This window comes from Stegostoma tigrinum, chromosome 42, assembly GCF_030684315.1.
Source record: "Stegostoma tigrinum isolate sSteTig4 chromosome 42, sSteTig4.hap1, whole genome shotgun sequence".
In the NCBI taxonomy this organism is placed as follows: domain Eukaryota; kingdom Metazoa; phylum Chordata; class Chondrichthyes; order Orectolobiformes; family Stegostomatidae; genus Stegostoma; species Stegostoma tigrinum.
Genome location: NC_081395.1, coordinates 5,001,536 through 5,016,880, shown reverse-complemented (window position 1 = coordinate 5,016,880; position 15,345 = coordinate 5,001,536). Strand labels below are relative to the sequence as shown.

Genomic DNA, 15,345 nt, shown 5'->3' with positions numbered 1-15,345 from the left:
TAAACTCTCAGCAACTTTGAGATAATATCCTCCAGAAAGCCTTCATCCTGTAAACACCTTGATACTGCCGTCTAGTATCTGTTCTGCAGTCAATGATCTAGTGTGCTGAAGCTCTCTTTTGGCTTATTGAAGGTGACCAGTCTAAGCTTTAGACTTCCTCTGGCTACAATGAATGGCTTTTTGCTTGTCCTGTGTGATGTGGAACTCCAGATATTCGTTCATCATTGCATTGGACTTACAGAGCAATCCGTCCTCTTGGCACAAGATGATGCCATTATTTAACCAGCCTTATTTTTGGACCACCATGTGAGCCACTTTGGACAAGTCCATTAGGTCGCAATGTTGCACAATGCAGTAGTGTCTTCTCATACTTTATGTTAATCTGATGTTCTACTTCTGCAGTCCGCACCCCAAGTCGCAAAACCATTTCTTTCCTATGACTTGATCGAAACAAACTGCTGTATGGTGTACAGTGATTCAGTGGCGTCTTTGGCTGGTAACTTTCCAGTGTCCATACATGGAGTGATTTGAAATAAGAATTTTAAAATCAAGATATTGCTTGACCAGGAGCCAGTGTGGGAAGCAAGCACAGGGGTGACAAGGTAACCGGACTTACTATGAGTTAAACCATGAACATTTCCCTTTCACCTCACACAACTCACTGGATAACACAGATTTCTTTCAGTTACTTTCTGAAGTTATTCCAGTCCGTCTTCAAATCCCAATATTGAAACTGTTATTGACTCATGCCCAGTCTACTAATGTGATACATATGAATGAAGAAAGTAATTTAATCCATCCTCATTCAATCATTCATAGATAATCCCCAAACCCCACCAGCTGTTTCTTTAATTACCAGGATTTTATGTCTCCTTTTTACTTTTTAATTGTTCTGCGAAGGACTTCCTGACATTAGGAAATTTGTTTTTTTACTGGCTTGCATCTGTTTCCTTAACCTCAAGACACGCTGCTCCAAATACCCTGAGAAATTGCACTTTTGAAGAGAATTAGGAGCAGGGGCGGCAATCATTTTTCTTTTACAAGTCCTGCTGCAGAGGTGTCTGACACTGATTTTGTTGAGTTTCCAGGGGCACTAAAGGAGTATTTGTCCTCAAAGAGAAAGAGGAATGCAGATTAGATGTTATTAAACTTTGCGTAGTGTACATCATGGTACACCATTGATACGAGTGTGCTCCTGGACACTTTGAGGTATTTCTAATCTTGGGAAATGAAATGCTTACGACATAGTCAAAAAGTTCTATCTTACATTCTCCACCAACTTGTAATGACTAAATTGTTCATTCTTTATAATTTTGTGGCATGTAGTAATCACTGTCAAAGTTGATATTTTTGCCCATCTGTAATTGCTATTGAACTGAGTTGTTTGCTCAGCCATTTGTGAGGGCATATTCTTTTTTAATTTTGGGATGTGGGCATTGCTAGCAAGGGCAGCGGTTTTTTCTCCATTCCTAATTACCCTTGAACTGAGTGATTTGCATTTGGCTATTTTCAGATAGCACTAAGAGCCAACCACAAGCTTAGACTGGTCACCTTCAAGTCTGGAGTCAAATGTAGGCAAACTTTCTTCCCTAAAGGTGATTGGTAAATAAGATGGGGGTCTACAACAACTAATAATGATTTCATGATCATCTTTACTGAGACTGCGCAATTTGGATTAGTTGACCCATAGTCCACCAGCTGCCATGGTGGAATCTGAACCCATTTTCCCAGACCAAGAATCAGAGCAAATGGATTACAATGGCATTGGCATGACCACTCGACCATCTGCTCTACAATACAAGGGCTGGATTTAGGATACTGTTGAACACCACAAGCAACAATAGAAAAGAATTATTTAACTCCTCCTGGTATTGGTTAAGTGTTGAAAGAAGGGAAAATGCTGAATGATACCAGAACAGCACACTCTCTTCTGCGTGGAGTACTTATTCATGCCCAGGTAATTTTCCACTGGGAGAGCTATATTATGTTTGTTGTTCACTAATACTTTGAAAAGGGGATAGTTTACTTTGTGTCCCCTCAGCTCCACAGTTGGTCCTAGACTGCTTCCCCTAGTTCCTGTATCAAGTCATCTAACCTCTCTTTTAAAGGGGCAACACCACACCTACATACATAACACTTTTCCCCCTTTATCATGCATCCCTTATCAATATGTAGATCCATCAGTTGTAACGTTTACAAAAACATTGTAGCTAACATATATACATCAGGAATATTTACAAATTAAACATCGAGAAAGAAAATGATCCTTCTGTAGTTTGCAGACATGATCAGTCTCTCAGGGAAATGGTGTTTCCTTGAAGACTGTCTTCGTGTCTCAGGAACCTTATCTAGTCTAGTCTCCCAGGCTTCCGGAAAAGCTGCTGTTTCTCTACAGGTATATCCCTCTCTGACTGGTTGTTGTTGCCCTGTGACGTTGCTGTGTTCTCCTTCTTGGTTATGGCCAACCATGGCTTGGAGACACATGACTCATTCGACACCACTGGTCCCATCTGGACCAGCTCAGTATTCTAAGGAACATTCCCCATAAGTGAGGTGTGGCTACCAGCTGGTCTGCATGTCTCCTCCAGACCAGCACCATTCCTCTTAATAGTGGAGGGATAATAACTTTCATTCCTCACATTAAACACCATTATGGACAACTCCCACCTCTTGGAAAGGTAAGGGTGTGGCTCTCGGTAGTTTCTATGACAAGTCCATCCTCTCAGGACTGAGTCCACTACTAAGCTCGAGACCAGATCATTCCAGACCGCATTCCACACCTGACGTGCTGACACCAGCACCTTGTCTTCCAGGGAAAAGTATATAATTTTCAGGTTCCACTAGAGAATATCTTTAATTCCCAGTAGTGGTGTGTCCTTGACAAACCACCTGCATTGCTGTGCTTCTCTGACTGTCAGTATTTGACTTCATACGAGTAGGCTGGCAAAGCCTGTGCCCATCTCTGCAGGCAGCATGTCTGCCGCCATTGACAATATTCCCATTTACAGACCAAAAATGGAGGCTAGTGGCCTGTGGTCTTGTCAGCAGCACAAAGTGCCTGCTGTAAATGGGAGAACTTCTTAACTCCTAACATGAAGACCAATCCTTTCTCTTCCACTTGGGCATAATTCTCCTCCATCCCCATTCATAACCTCGATGGGAATACAGTAGTCCTTTCCCCTCCATTCAGCAAGATGTGACATTACAGTGCCAACTCCAAAAGGTGAGGAGTAGGACACAAACTCCACTGGTTACTTCGGGTTGAAATGTGTTAATACTTCCAACCTTTTTCGATCTTGCTTCACCTTTTGGTAAGCCACCTCACACTCCTGGATCTATTTCCATGGTTTCCCTTTTCATAGCAACCAAATGCAGGGGTTTTAGCACAGTTGCCACATCAGGCATGAACATAGAGTCATACAGTGCAGAAACAGACCCTTCAGCCTAACTCAGTCATACCAACCAGGTCTCTCAAACTAAACTAATCCCAATTGCCTACATTTGGCCGATATCCCTCTAATTTTTTTCTATTCATGTACCTGTCCAAATGTTTTTTAGAAGTTGTAACTGTATCCGTATCTACCATATCCTCTGGCAGTCAATTTCAGAGACGCACCACTCTCTATCTGAAAAAGTTGCCCTTGAGGACCCTTTTAAATCTTTCCCCTCACATCTGAAACCTATGCTGTCTAGTTTTGAATCCCCTACCCAACAGAAAAGACCTTATCTATGCCTCTCATGATTTTATAAACCTCTGTACGGTCACCTCTCAACCTCCTATGTTCCACAGAAAAAAGTCACACTTCAAGCCCTCCAGTCCTGGTAACATCCTTGTAAATCTTTTCTGCACCCTTTCCACTGTAAAAATGTAGGGTGACCAGAACTGTAGTAACTTTCATGTCCCAAGAATGATCTCAGTTAAGACACATTCCCTGATCCAGGGACTTTCAATGATAGCCTTCACCTCCTTGGGAGCTTTGTGCAGCCCCTCACCATCGATTGGACAGCCCAGGTACTCTATGGAGTCTTTTCAAATTTTACATTTCTCCTTTTTTACTTGTAGGCCCTGTTCCAGCAACCATTTTTGAAGGATCCAAAATATCATACAGATAATACTGGACTCCTTGCAATCCACTTAAAATCTGATCCACGGCACTGATGTGATGCTAAAGGGCAGCCACTTGTAGTGGAACAGTCCCCTGTGTGTCACTTTTGTCAGCAGCAGCTGGGACTCCTTCATAATTCCCAACTGCAAGGAGGTGATGGATCCACTTTTGAAATGTCTTTCCCCCAGCCAGTCCACTGACTAGGTCCTCAATGCATAGAAGTGGGAATTGATCTGCACCCAGGGCTTGGTTGATGGTGACCATAAAATCACCATAATTCCTCACCTTGCCAGCTGTTTTTAAGGCAGTGACAATTGGAGTGGCCCATTCACTGGTAGTTACTGGTTCCAATGCTCCTTGGTTGACCAGCTGTTCAAGTTCTGCCTCCATTTTAGGCCAGTTGGTATACAGTACTGGATGGACCTTCAGATTCCTTGGATGAAACCTACACTTCAATCTGAGTTTAACTTCTACTCCATTCATTTCCCCAGAGATGCCATGAAGACATTTTAAATCTGTCAAAATTTCCTGCAAACTCATTTTTAAGTCCAGCAGCCTATTAGCCACGCCCCAATTTAACTTGAATTTCTGTAACCAAGAGTGTTTGAATAAAGCAGGGTAGTTGCCTTTCACTGTATAAGAGGCAGTTTGCCATGCTGGCCCTTCACTGTATTTTTACCAGTACGCAGCCTGTCAGCGGCACCACTTGTTCCATAATTGTCATCGTATGATCTTGGTAGGCTTCAATGGCAGTACCTTTAACTATTCCCTATGTATTTATTAGGGAGTCCGAGACACCCAGGCACTCATATCCACTTCCATTTTTACGGTCTTACCCTCTAATTTGGGAAGAACCCAGAAAGATCAGCCTCATCCTGTACCAATAGGATGTTTAACTGAAACTTAGCAGACTTCTGGGCCTTCTGTTTGTCCCACAAACTGGCAAACTTCCAGTCTACTTCCTGGCCTGGTAGCATGGACCTTATGCATGGTCTCCTGAATTATCTCTTTTAACCACCCCCTTCACTTGGTCGAGCTATATGGCCCACTCACTTACACCTGCTGAAATTGGCTTCTCAAATTCAACACTCCTTGTGGCCAGTCTTGCCACATCAGGAGCATTCTACAGTCGGGAACTGCACTTCACTGAGCTTCTGTGATTTAATGCACCTAGGGATTATCACTCAACTGCGCTGCTCTGCTGGCAGCCAGTTTCATCAAGATAGCAAATTTGAAAACTGCCTTGAAATCCAGGTCTCTCCTTGTTAGTAGCTTCCGTTGGGTGGCCACAAACCAAAATGGTCCCACAAAGTATCCTGGAGGAACTATCCAAATTTGTAATGTTCTGCTAACCTGTTTAAGGGAGCCATAAATTGGGCACTAGGCTCTCCTTCGCGCTGTACCCATTTTTAAAAATGGAAACGTTCTGTGATCTTCAGTGGATCTGATGCAAAATAACTCCCCAACAGTTTGCATAGTTCTTGGTATGTTTTCTCCACAGGTTTCTCTGGTTGCACCAGATGCCTTACAATCATGTAAGTCTTGTTCCCAATGGTACTCAAGAAGACAGGTATCAGTATGTCTTTAGCAAATTCATTCACCTTTAAATATACACCAAAACGTTTGATGTATATTGTACAACATTCTGTCTCTTCAACAAATGATCCCATTACTCCAAATTGGCCTATCGTTTTGTTTTCCCACCAGCTGGAATTTTTCCCGAGTCTATTAGCTGTTTGCAGCCCAAGTCCCCTTGGTGAACCATACTCTCTGCATGGCCGCTTCCTCACTAATTGTTTTAGAATACTGTTCTTCTCCTGGCATCACCTGCAACCCAAGTCCCCTTGTGACTGATCTCCATGACAACATTGGTAGTCTGTGAGGGAGTACTCCTCTCTTCAGCCATCAGCTGCAGCCTCAGTCCCCTCACGATCACTGTTCTTGGCCTGATCCCTGGTGTGTACCATTCTGCTCTAGCATCACCCGCTGCCCAAGTCCTCTTGCAACCACTCTCTATGATGACTTTGAAAAATTCCCAGGTAAGTTGTGCCTGCTTCAGCTGTTAGCTGTGGCCTGAGTCCCCACATGACTCAGCCTGCTCCCCAGTCCATAGTTCCCTTCTCTGTCGTCAATTGCAGCCTGTGTCCCCTCTTGACCACTTCCCACAATGTTTCCTCCACAATTCCACGCTGTTTTTGGAGTCCAGGTGACGTCCTTCCTCCTGACAAAGAGAACGGTATTCACACACTGTTTGTGGCCTGAATCCAAACTTCACAGCCAGTTATTGTGTTTGTGGTTCACTGGTACCAGAAACAGAAGGTGAAGTAGATGAAGGGTAAACTTGTAAAGGGAATACTTGATTGTGCATCCTCTTAGCTCCAGAGTCAGTCCTAGGTTGTCTCCATTAGCTCCCACACTGGGTCACCTGCCCCAGTATCTTAAAAGGGGCAATACCTCACAACTACAAACATAACCTGCAGCTCGCACAATCTCAAACAAAGTTTACCATCTGCAGAAGCACTGTGTGATCTTTATCATCCACTAAAACCAAGAATCCTCACTTCAAGTTTCTTGTGGACGATAGGATCTCTGACAGCACAACATATCTTCAGTACAGCACTATATTTTTAGTCCAGGTTAGGGTCTGAAATCACACCTTCTGAATCAGAGAGGCCTACTAATTAATGCAAGATGAAATGGAACAATTATTATTTCTCTACGTAAGTATTTCATGACACACAGCAAACTAGAATGTAAAGAGATCCTTATCCAGTATTGTTATGATCTCAGATGATGAATGGCTGGAACAAGCCAGATACCAAAATGAAAAATGGCTTGATAGATTTTTTTATTTAGTTAGTTGACATGGTGTTTAGTCATCGAGACATATTCACATGAGGTTACAGATTTTCTTTAACAGAACAGAAATTTATTACTTTTTTTTATCAAAAAACAATTTATAAAGATGGTTATAATGATTTCAAAATTACACAGTAAAAGAAAATATCAAACTTATCCTTGACAATATCTGTCACAAAGAATCAAGACCAGAGAAATTACATGCCTTATCTCAATTGTTTAGGAGTCCACTTAATTGAATATTTCCAGGTTCTTTTGTGTGAACTGTAGAAACAATTCTAAATCTGCCATTGAGTGTCTCACAAATCTGAGAACCTAAACTTTCTCAGTTCTCATAATTTTCACGAAGCAAATCCTTATGCTCAGGTGATTTGTTCCCTTAACTGCACTGAATCCTCTGTCTAGGAAAAAACAAAAATGTTTCTAAACTTGACACTAAGTGTCTTTTGAATGGAATTTTAAAAAAACCTTTCTCACCCTAAAATCTTCTGAACCAAAAAATAAAACCAATAGCCTTACATGTTTTTTCTACCTGTTATCAACCCAACAGTATGAGCATTCTTCCATTAGTACCACTGGTGCCCACAATAACCTACTTTCTGACAAAACTTTGAGTTTAAAGCACTGTTCTGGAAGGGTTCTCTGACCTTGTGATGTTTCTGAAAAAAAAATTCTTCACAGAAGTAACCAAAATGTACCTCCAAAAATTTTAAGATCAGATTCCCAAAATGACATTGCAAAATGTAAATTAGGCACCTTTCGTCACAGTATCAATTTCCATATTCATAGTTAGCTAAAAGTGTGGGAAAAATTCATCTAAAGAATAATATGCATCAGAAATATTTGATGGTCAAAATAGCAGATAATGTCAATATTCATAGTAATTCCCTTAATTTTGAAATATATGGTACACCATTCATTAGTGACATCTGTCCAACAGTTCATTTTAAACCGTCAAAGTCAGTAGGGTGGCTGTTTTCATCAAGCTGTCACAGTATTCCAGCAGATGGTGAGCCGTCGTTTTAAAACTCAAAGTCCTTTTAAACAAATCCATTTATCATATTCATTTTGTGTCTCCCTGTATCAACTCTTTTGCACATATAGGGCCTAGGCCTGATAAAAGTTAAAATATAAACGTGTTCCACTCCACCAACATCAGCCCCTTAGGAGTTACTGGGATAACTGTCTGAAAGGTTCAAATATATGTTGCAATATGCTTCATATAAGAGATTCCAGACAAACTGAGTCAAAAAAAAGCACTGAAGGTGTCACTGAAAACCATCTAGACCTTCAATCTGTCACCTCAGTGAGTATTCAGACTCCAAGGGAGTGGCACAGCTGGGAATATGACTGAATGTTTAGTTAGTGTTACAACGAAAGTTGGCGGAATACACAGATTATTTTCCAACTCCCACTCCTTCACTGCTCATAACAATGATTTAATTCAACAAGGATGGTGATATGGTCAACTATATAGGGCACAGACTGTGTTAGGTTTAGTATTGAAACAAGTCAGCCAGGTTTCTTTATTAGGCAATAAAGAATAACTCATTTATCATAAATAAAACTTATTCTAAAAATTGCAAAAGATTATTTAGAAACAGCTTGGACTATGTAAACATACATAACTACCTTTCTAAAAAAAATAGTAATATACACACACACAGACACACACACACAGATACTGTCTCTCTCACACACACACACAAACACACTTTCTCTCTCTCTCTCTCTCTCACATACACACACACACACACACACACACACACACACACACACACAAACACACTTTCTCTCTCTCTCTCTCTCTCATACACACACATACACATACATACACACACACGCATATACAGGTGGCACTTAAACTCAGGAGAAAATGGTTATTTCATGGATTGTTCCAAATGGTGTTCTCTAACTGATGTTGTTTTGCACATGCAAACTGTTGGCCATGGAGTGTGTCTTCATGAATAGTTATAACTGGTTGAATTGCTTTCACTGGATTCAATGAGATGGATTCCAAAATCCTCTTCAGGAACTGTTCACAGGTGGCAAAGGTAACAAACGGTTCTCAGTATTTATCACCTATCCCTAGTCGCCTTTGAGAAGGTGGTGGCGAGCTGCTTTCTTGAACTGATGCAATCCATGTGCTATAGGTTGACTACAATGGCATTAGGGAGGGACTTCCAGAATTGTGATCCAGTGATACTGAAGGGACAGCGATATGTTTCCAAGTCAGGATGGCAGGTGTCTCAGAGGGGAACCTGCAGGTGGCAGTGTTCCCATGTATTTGCTGCCCTTGACCTTTTGGTTGGAAGTGGTTGTAGGTTTCGAAGGTGCTATCAAAGGAGACACGATGAATTTCTGCAGAGCATCTTGTAGATGATGCACACTGCTGCTACTGAGCATCAGTGGTGGAGGGAGTGGGGTGCTTGTGGATGTGGTGCCAATCAAGCAGGGCTGCTTTGTCCTGGATGGTGTTCAGCTTCTTGAGTGTTGTTGGGGCTGCACTCATCCAAGGGGTATTCCAGTACATTCCTGGCTTGTGCCTTGCAGATGGTGGACTGGTTTTGAAGAGTCAGGTGGTGAGTTCCTTGCCTCTGGTCTGCTCTTTTATCCACTGTAACACTGTATTCTGCACTTTGTTCTGCTACCCTGATGCACTGTATGGTACAATCTTCCTATGTAGCATTCAAAACAACACTTTTCACTGTATCTCGGTACGTGCGACAACAATAAATCAGTTGAGTCTCGTCAATGGTAGCCCTAAAGATGTTGATAGTGGGAGATTCAGTGATGGTAACAACATTGTAAGTCATTGGCCAGTGGTTAGATTGTCTCTTATTGCAGATGGTCATTGTCTGTCATTTGTGTGGTGTAAAATGTTAGTTGCCACTTGTCAACCAAGCCTGGGTATTGTCCAGGTCTTGTTGCATTTGAACACGGACTGCTTCAGTACCTGCGGAGTCATGAATGGTGCTGAACATTGTGCAATCATCGGTGAACATCCCCACTTCTGACCTTATGATGGACGGGTGGTCGTTGATGAAGCAGCTGAAGATGGCTGAGCCTCGTACACTATCCCTGAGGAACTCTTGCAGAGATAACCTGGAGCTGAGATCATTGACTTCCCACAACCACATCCATCTTTCTATGTGCTAAGTATGACTCCAGTCTGTGAGAGTTTTTCCCGATATCCATTGATTCCAGTTTTGCTACGGCTCCTTGATGCCACACTCAGTCAAATGCAGCCTTGACATTAAGAGCTGTCACTCTCATCTCACCTCTGGCATTCAATGCTTTTGTCTATGTTTAAACCAAGACTGTAATGAGGCCAAAAATTGAGTGGCCCTGGCAGAACCAAAACTGGGCATCGCTGAACAGGTTATTGCTGAGTAAGTGCTGCTTGATAGCACTATTGAGGACACCTTCCATAATTTTATTAAAAGATGATCAAAAGTAGGCAGATGCTGCAGTAATTGGCCAGGTTGGATTTATCCTGCTTTTTGTGGACTGGACATACCTGGGCAATTTTCCACATTGTTGGGTGGATGCCAGTGTTGTGAATGTCCTGAAAGAGCGTGGCTAGGCAAGCAGCAAGTTTTGAAGCACAGGTCTTCAGTTCTATTGCTGGAATGTTGTTAGGGTCCGTAGCCATTTCAGTATCCGAATGCTTCTTGATATCATGTGGATTAAATTGAATTAGATGAACGCTGGTATCCGTAATAGTGGGGACCACTGGAGGAGGCTGAGATGGGTTATCCACTCGGCACTTCTGGCTGAAGATTGCTGAAAATTCTTCAATGTAATCTTTTGCACAGATGTGCTGGGCTCTTCCTTCATTGAGGATAGAGATATTTGCGGAGTCTCCTCCGCCAGTGAGTTGTTTAACAGTGCATCAGTATTCAGGACTTGCCTGGCAGCACTGCAGAACTTAGATCTAATCCATTGGCTGTGGGATTATTTAGCTCTGTCTAATACTTGCTGCTTTTACTATTTGGTGTGCAAGTGGTCCTGTTTGGTAGCTCCACAAAGTTGACATCTCATTTGTGGATATGCCTGGTGCTGCTCCTTGCATGGCTTTCTGCACTTTCCACAGAGCAAGGGTTAATCAAACCTGGCTTGATGGTAATGGTTGACGAGGGTAATACGCTAGGCCATGAGGTTTCAGATCATTCTGGAGTACAATTCTTTGCTGTTCATGGCCCACAATGCCTCATGGATGCCCAGTCTTGAGTTGCTAGATCTGTCTGAAGTCTGTCCCATTTAGCACGGTGATCGTGCCACACAATACAGTGGAGGGTAGCCTTGAAAAGGATTCTGACTTTGTCTCCACAAGGACTGTGTGGCAGTCGCTCTCACCAGTACTGGCACAGACAGATATTTCTGGAGCTGGGTCAGGATGAAGTCAACTATGGTTTTCCCTCTTGTTGATTCCCTCACCATCTGATGCAGACCCATTCCAGCAGTTATGTTGTTTAGTACTCAACCAGCTCGATCTGTAGAGCTGCTGCTAAGCCACTCTGGGTGGTGGACATTGAAATCCCCCACTTGAGTTCATTCTGCATCCTTGCCACTCTCAGTGCTTCCTGCAAGTTTTGTTCAACATGGAGGAAGTCTGATCCATTAGCCAAGGGAGGACAGTATTTGGCAATCAGCAGGTGGTTTCCTTGCCCATGTCTGACCTAAAGCCATGAAACTGCATGGGACCAGTGTCAATGTTGAGGAACTCCCAGGGCAATTTCCTCCTAAGTGTATATCACTGTGCCTCTAACTCTGCTGGGTCTGTCCAAGACATATCCAAGGATGGTGATTGTGGTGTCTGGGATGGTTCTGAGAGTATGACTATGCCAGGCTGCTGCTTGATTTGTCTGTGAGACAGTTCTCCCCGTTTTAGCACTAGCCCCAGATGTTAGCTCGGAGGGTGTCGCATGGTGGCCACGGCTGTTTCTGCCTTTGTCTTTTCCTGCACCGTGGTCAATGACAGGTGGCCGTCCAGTTTGATATCTTTGTGCAGACTTTGTAGCAATTGATACAACTGAGTGGTTTGGTTGGCCATTTCAGAGGGCAGTTGAGAGTCAACCAAAACATTGCTGTGAGCCTGGAATCACATGTAGGCCAGGCAATGTGAGAATGGTGGATTCCCTTTGCTGAAGAACATGAGTAAACCAGATGGGTTTTTCCCAATGATTGACAACTGCTCCATGCCATCAGTAAATTCTTAATTCCAACTTTTTTTAATTGAACTCACGTTTTACCATCTGCCATGGCAGGATTTGAACTGGTCTGCAGAACATTAGCAGAGTTTCTGGGTTAATAGTCTAACTAGGTCACTGGGTCACTGATTCCTTTGAAAACTGTCTTTTGTTAAAAGCTCCAGTCAATATTATTATACATTAATATTTGGTTCGTACACCTTTAAACCAAAAGGCAATGTTGCAAGGCACCAGATAATGCAAAGTTCCCTGATCCTTTTAAATAAAAATCAAAAGACCAGTAATTAATGCACAAATGACATATATCAGCTAATATGGATATCACCCAGAAACATCTCGTTTCTGTGTTGAATCAACATATTTCCTGGTCGATACAGCTCAGATATACACAGCAGTCACCAATATCATGCTTTAAGGAGATTGAGGAGTTGACATTAGAGGACAGAATAAGTAGTTCTGGATGCAGTGCCAAAATTGTTTTTGCTGGTATCTTAAATGCACAAGTCAGCCAAATATCTCACCTACTGCAGATGTCCTGGATGGATTAGGATTATTCCACGGCACAAAATCGTGGGCCGAAGGGCCTGTACTGTCCTGTACTTTTCTATGTTCTTTTCTATGTCTAAACTACCTTTTGCACTGTGTGCACTACACAAATTGAAAAGATTACATGGGCACAGATGAATATGCAATATTGAATAAATGCAGTTCTCTGATAATAGCAAGGTGCTAAAACCTTTCTGGTGTAGAAAGCCTCTGAGAAAATGTCCAATATTTTCTACCTGCGCACCTGTATATATTGTCCATTACATTTCAAGCAAATCTTATAAAGAGAAAGACAGTGAAACATGTAAACTGTACAAAATAGCAGAAAAGAAACTCACTGATGGACAGGTAATAAACACTACATTAATTAAGAACATTTATAGAATCCTGGAAAATGACTTAAAACACCTGAGGTGACCTGCTCTTGAACAATTACATTTAAAATGAGAAATGCTGAATAATAACAGACCATCATGCAGACTTTTATAATCTAAAAAACTAGCTGTACAACTAAGAAAAATTCAGAACATGTATGCCACCATTTCCAAAAAGAGAAAATCTAACCATCATCCCTTGACATTCGGTGGCATGACTGTCACTGAATCCCCCACTATCATCAGCCTGGGGGCTTACCATCAACCAGAAACTCAACTGGATGAAGCATATAAATACTGTGGCTCCGAAAGTACATCACAGGCTAGGAATACTACAGCCAGTAACACTATTCTTGACTCTCCAAAGCCTTTCCAACATCTACAAGGCACAAGTCAGGTAGATCATGCAATACTCTACCTTTGCCTGGATAAGCATAGATCTAACAACATTCAAGAAGTTTGACAACACACAGCTGCCCATTTAAACAAAACCTATCTCACGCCTTCACATTCAATGTCCTGTTACTGATGCAAAGTGACGACAGTATGTACAACATATAAGCTGTACTGCAGCAATTCAGCAAGCCTGCTTAGAAAACAATTTCCAAACCCACAAACTATACTACCTGGATGAGCAAGGGCAGCAGGTATTTTGGAACATTTTTCCCGATAAGCTAAACACAATTTCAACTTGGGACTACTGCTGCTATTTCTTCCCTAACCCTGGGTCAAAAGCCAAGAACTCCCTGCCCAACAAAACTGTGGTGTATCTACATCATATATAGACTGCAGTGATGGGAGAAGGTGGCTTGCCACCACCTTTCAAGGGCATTTAGTAATAAGCAACAACCTACATCCTATAAATGACTTTTAAGAAAAAAATGGAGGCAAAGATATACGCATGACATGAAAACAGCATATCCTCATGATCAGGGTAGGACATTGAACTCTGATTAGCCAGTTAGAATCCTAAACATCCAGTGTTTGCATTTTGACATTCTAGGAAAGGAGCTTTTTTTGGCACACTGACAATTTTACCTAAAACATTTCATTGTTTGAGTGCTCTCAAGTTAATAGTTAAAGTGCCTTTAACTTTCTTTGCTGCAGTAATGACCACATGACACTGAATATAAGACATATTTTGGAGTTAGTTCAACAGTTCTTCTCACATTGCTTTTGGGTCTTCACTGTCAGCTTCATTAGCCCGACCAGCAGCGATGCCCTCGAAGTTGGCAAGTCACTCCTTTTTGGGTCATCGGCCAATGTTGTTGTGTCATTTTGGAAGTGAATGCCGTCAGTTCGAGGACAAACTTTGTAGGGTTGTCTCCAACTACTCACTTGTTTTTCAAGGTAAAGAGATCATTCATTAGGCAAGCCAAGTTCAATGTGCTGCAGCACTTTCCTGCAACCTGTCCTTATTTGCATGTGATGAACTAATTGGTAAATGATCACGATACATATCTCACTGTAGTCCTGCTATGGATCACTTAGGTTTTCAAAGACAATCTCTTGGGAACAGCAGTGTGACCTCAATTTTGTTTACGAATACTATGAATGGACAGGATGAGTCCGTGACTGTCACTAGTTCTTATGTTTAGTTTTAATGAAAGCATGTTATTTTCTCTGCTTTCCATAAAAAAATCTCAAAATGATCCGACCATGTTAGACTCACACTGAGGGAAGTAAAATACCAATGCAGTAAAACCACCTTGTGTATTATACATTAATGTGCTCACTCATATAGCACAGAGTGTTCTCTCCTCACTTGGTATTGTATTATCAGCAGGTACAGACGCAGAACAGATGTGGAAAAATTGAGGTCAAAGGACTTTTACTGATAACTGTTTTTAAAATCTTGAAAGTAATGTGCATGGTATTGTTTCAGACATAAGGAAATCAAAATCACCACCGTATCTGCTTCCTGTTCTCCGTGCACTTTGAAGGGATACAAAAAAAACAAAACTTTCACCAGTAATCCTTTGTTTCATTTCATCTCATCAGTGTTTGCAAACTTCAAACACTGTTCAATGCTACATTTTTCATGGTGCTTTTTTCTAAAACTAATAATTTTAAGTTGAACTATTGCATTGATAAAAATAGGGTTGAAAGGATGAAGTTTGGCTAAAGAGCAAAACTGAACTCTATTCAAACTCCCTTCTGTGTTGTATCATCCTCTTCATTGGGGCTAGTCTTGATTAAACATAAACACAAGTGTGATTGCAATGAATGGTGCGGAAGGGATTTCCG

At 41.8% G+C, this 15,345-nt stretch overlaps 1 protein-coding gene across 7 annotated transcripts in view; it reads right to left on the bottom strand.

The window, feature by feature from the left end:
* The window catches only part of LOC125449368 (macro domain-containing protein CT2219-like), a 987,510-nt gene that overhangs the window by 408,282 nt on the left and 563,883 nt on the right, over positions 1–15,345 (bottom strand). The window lies entirely within an intron of this gene.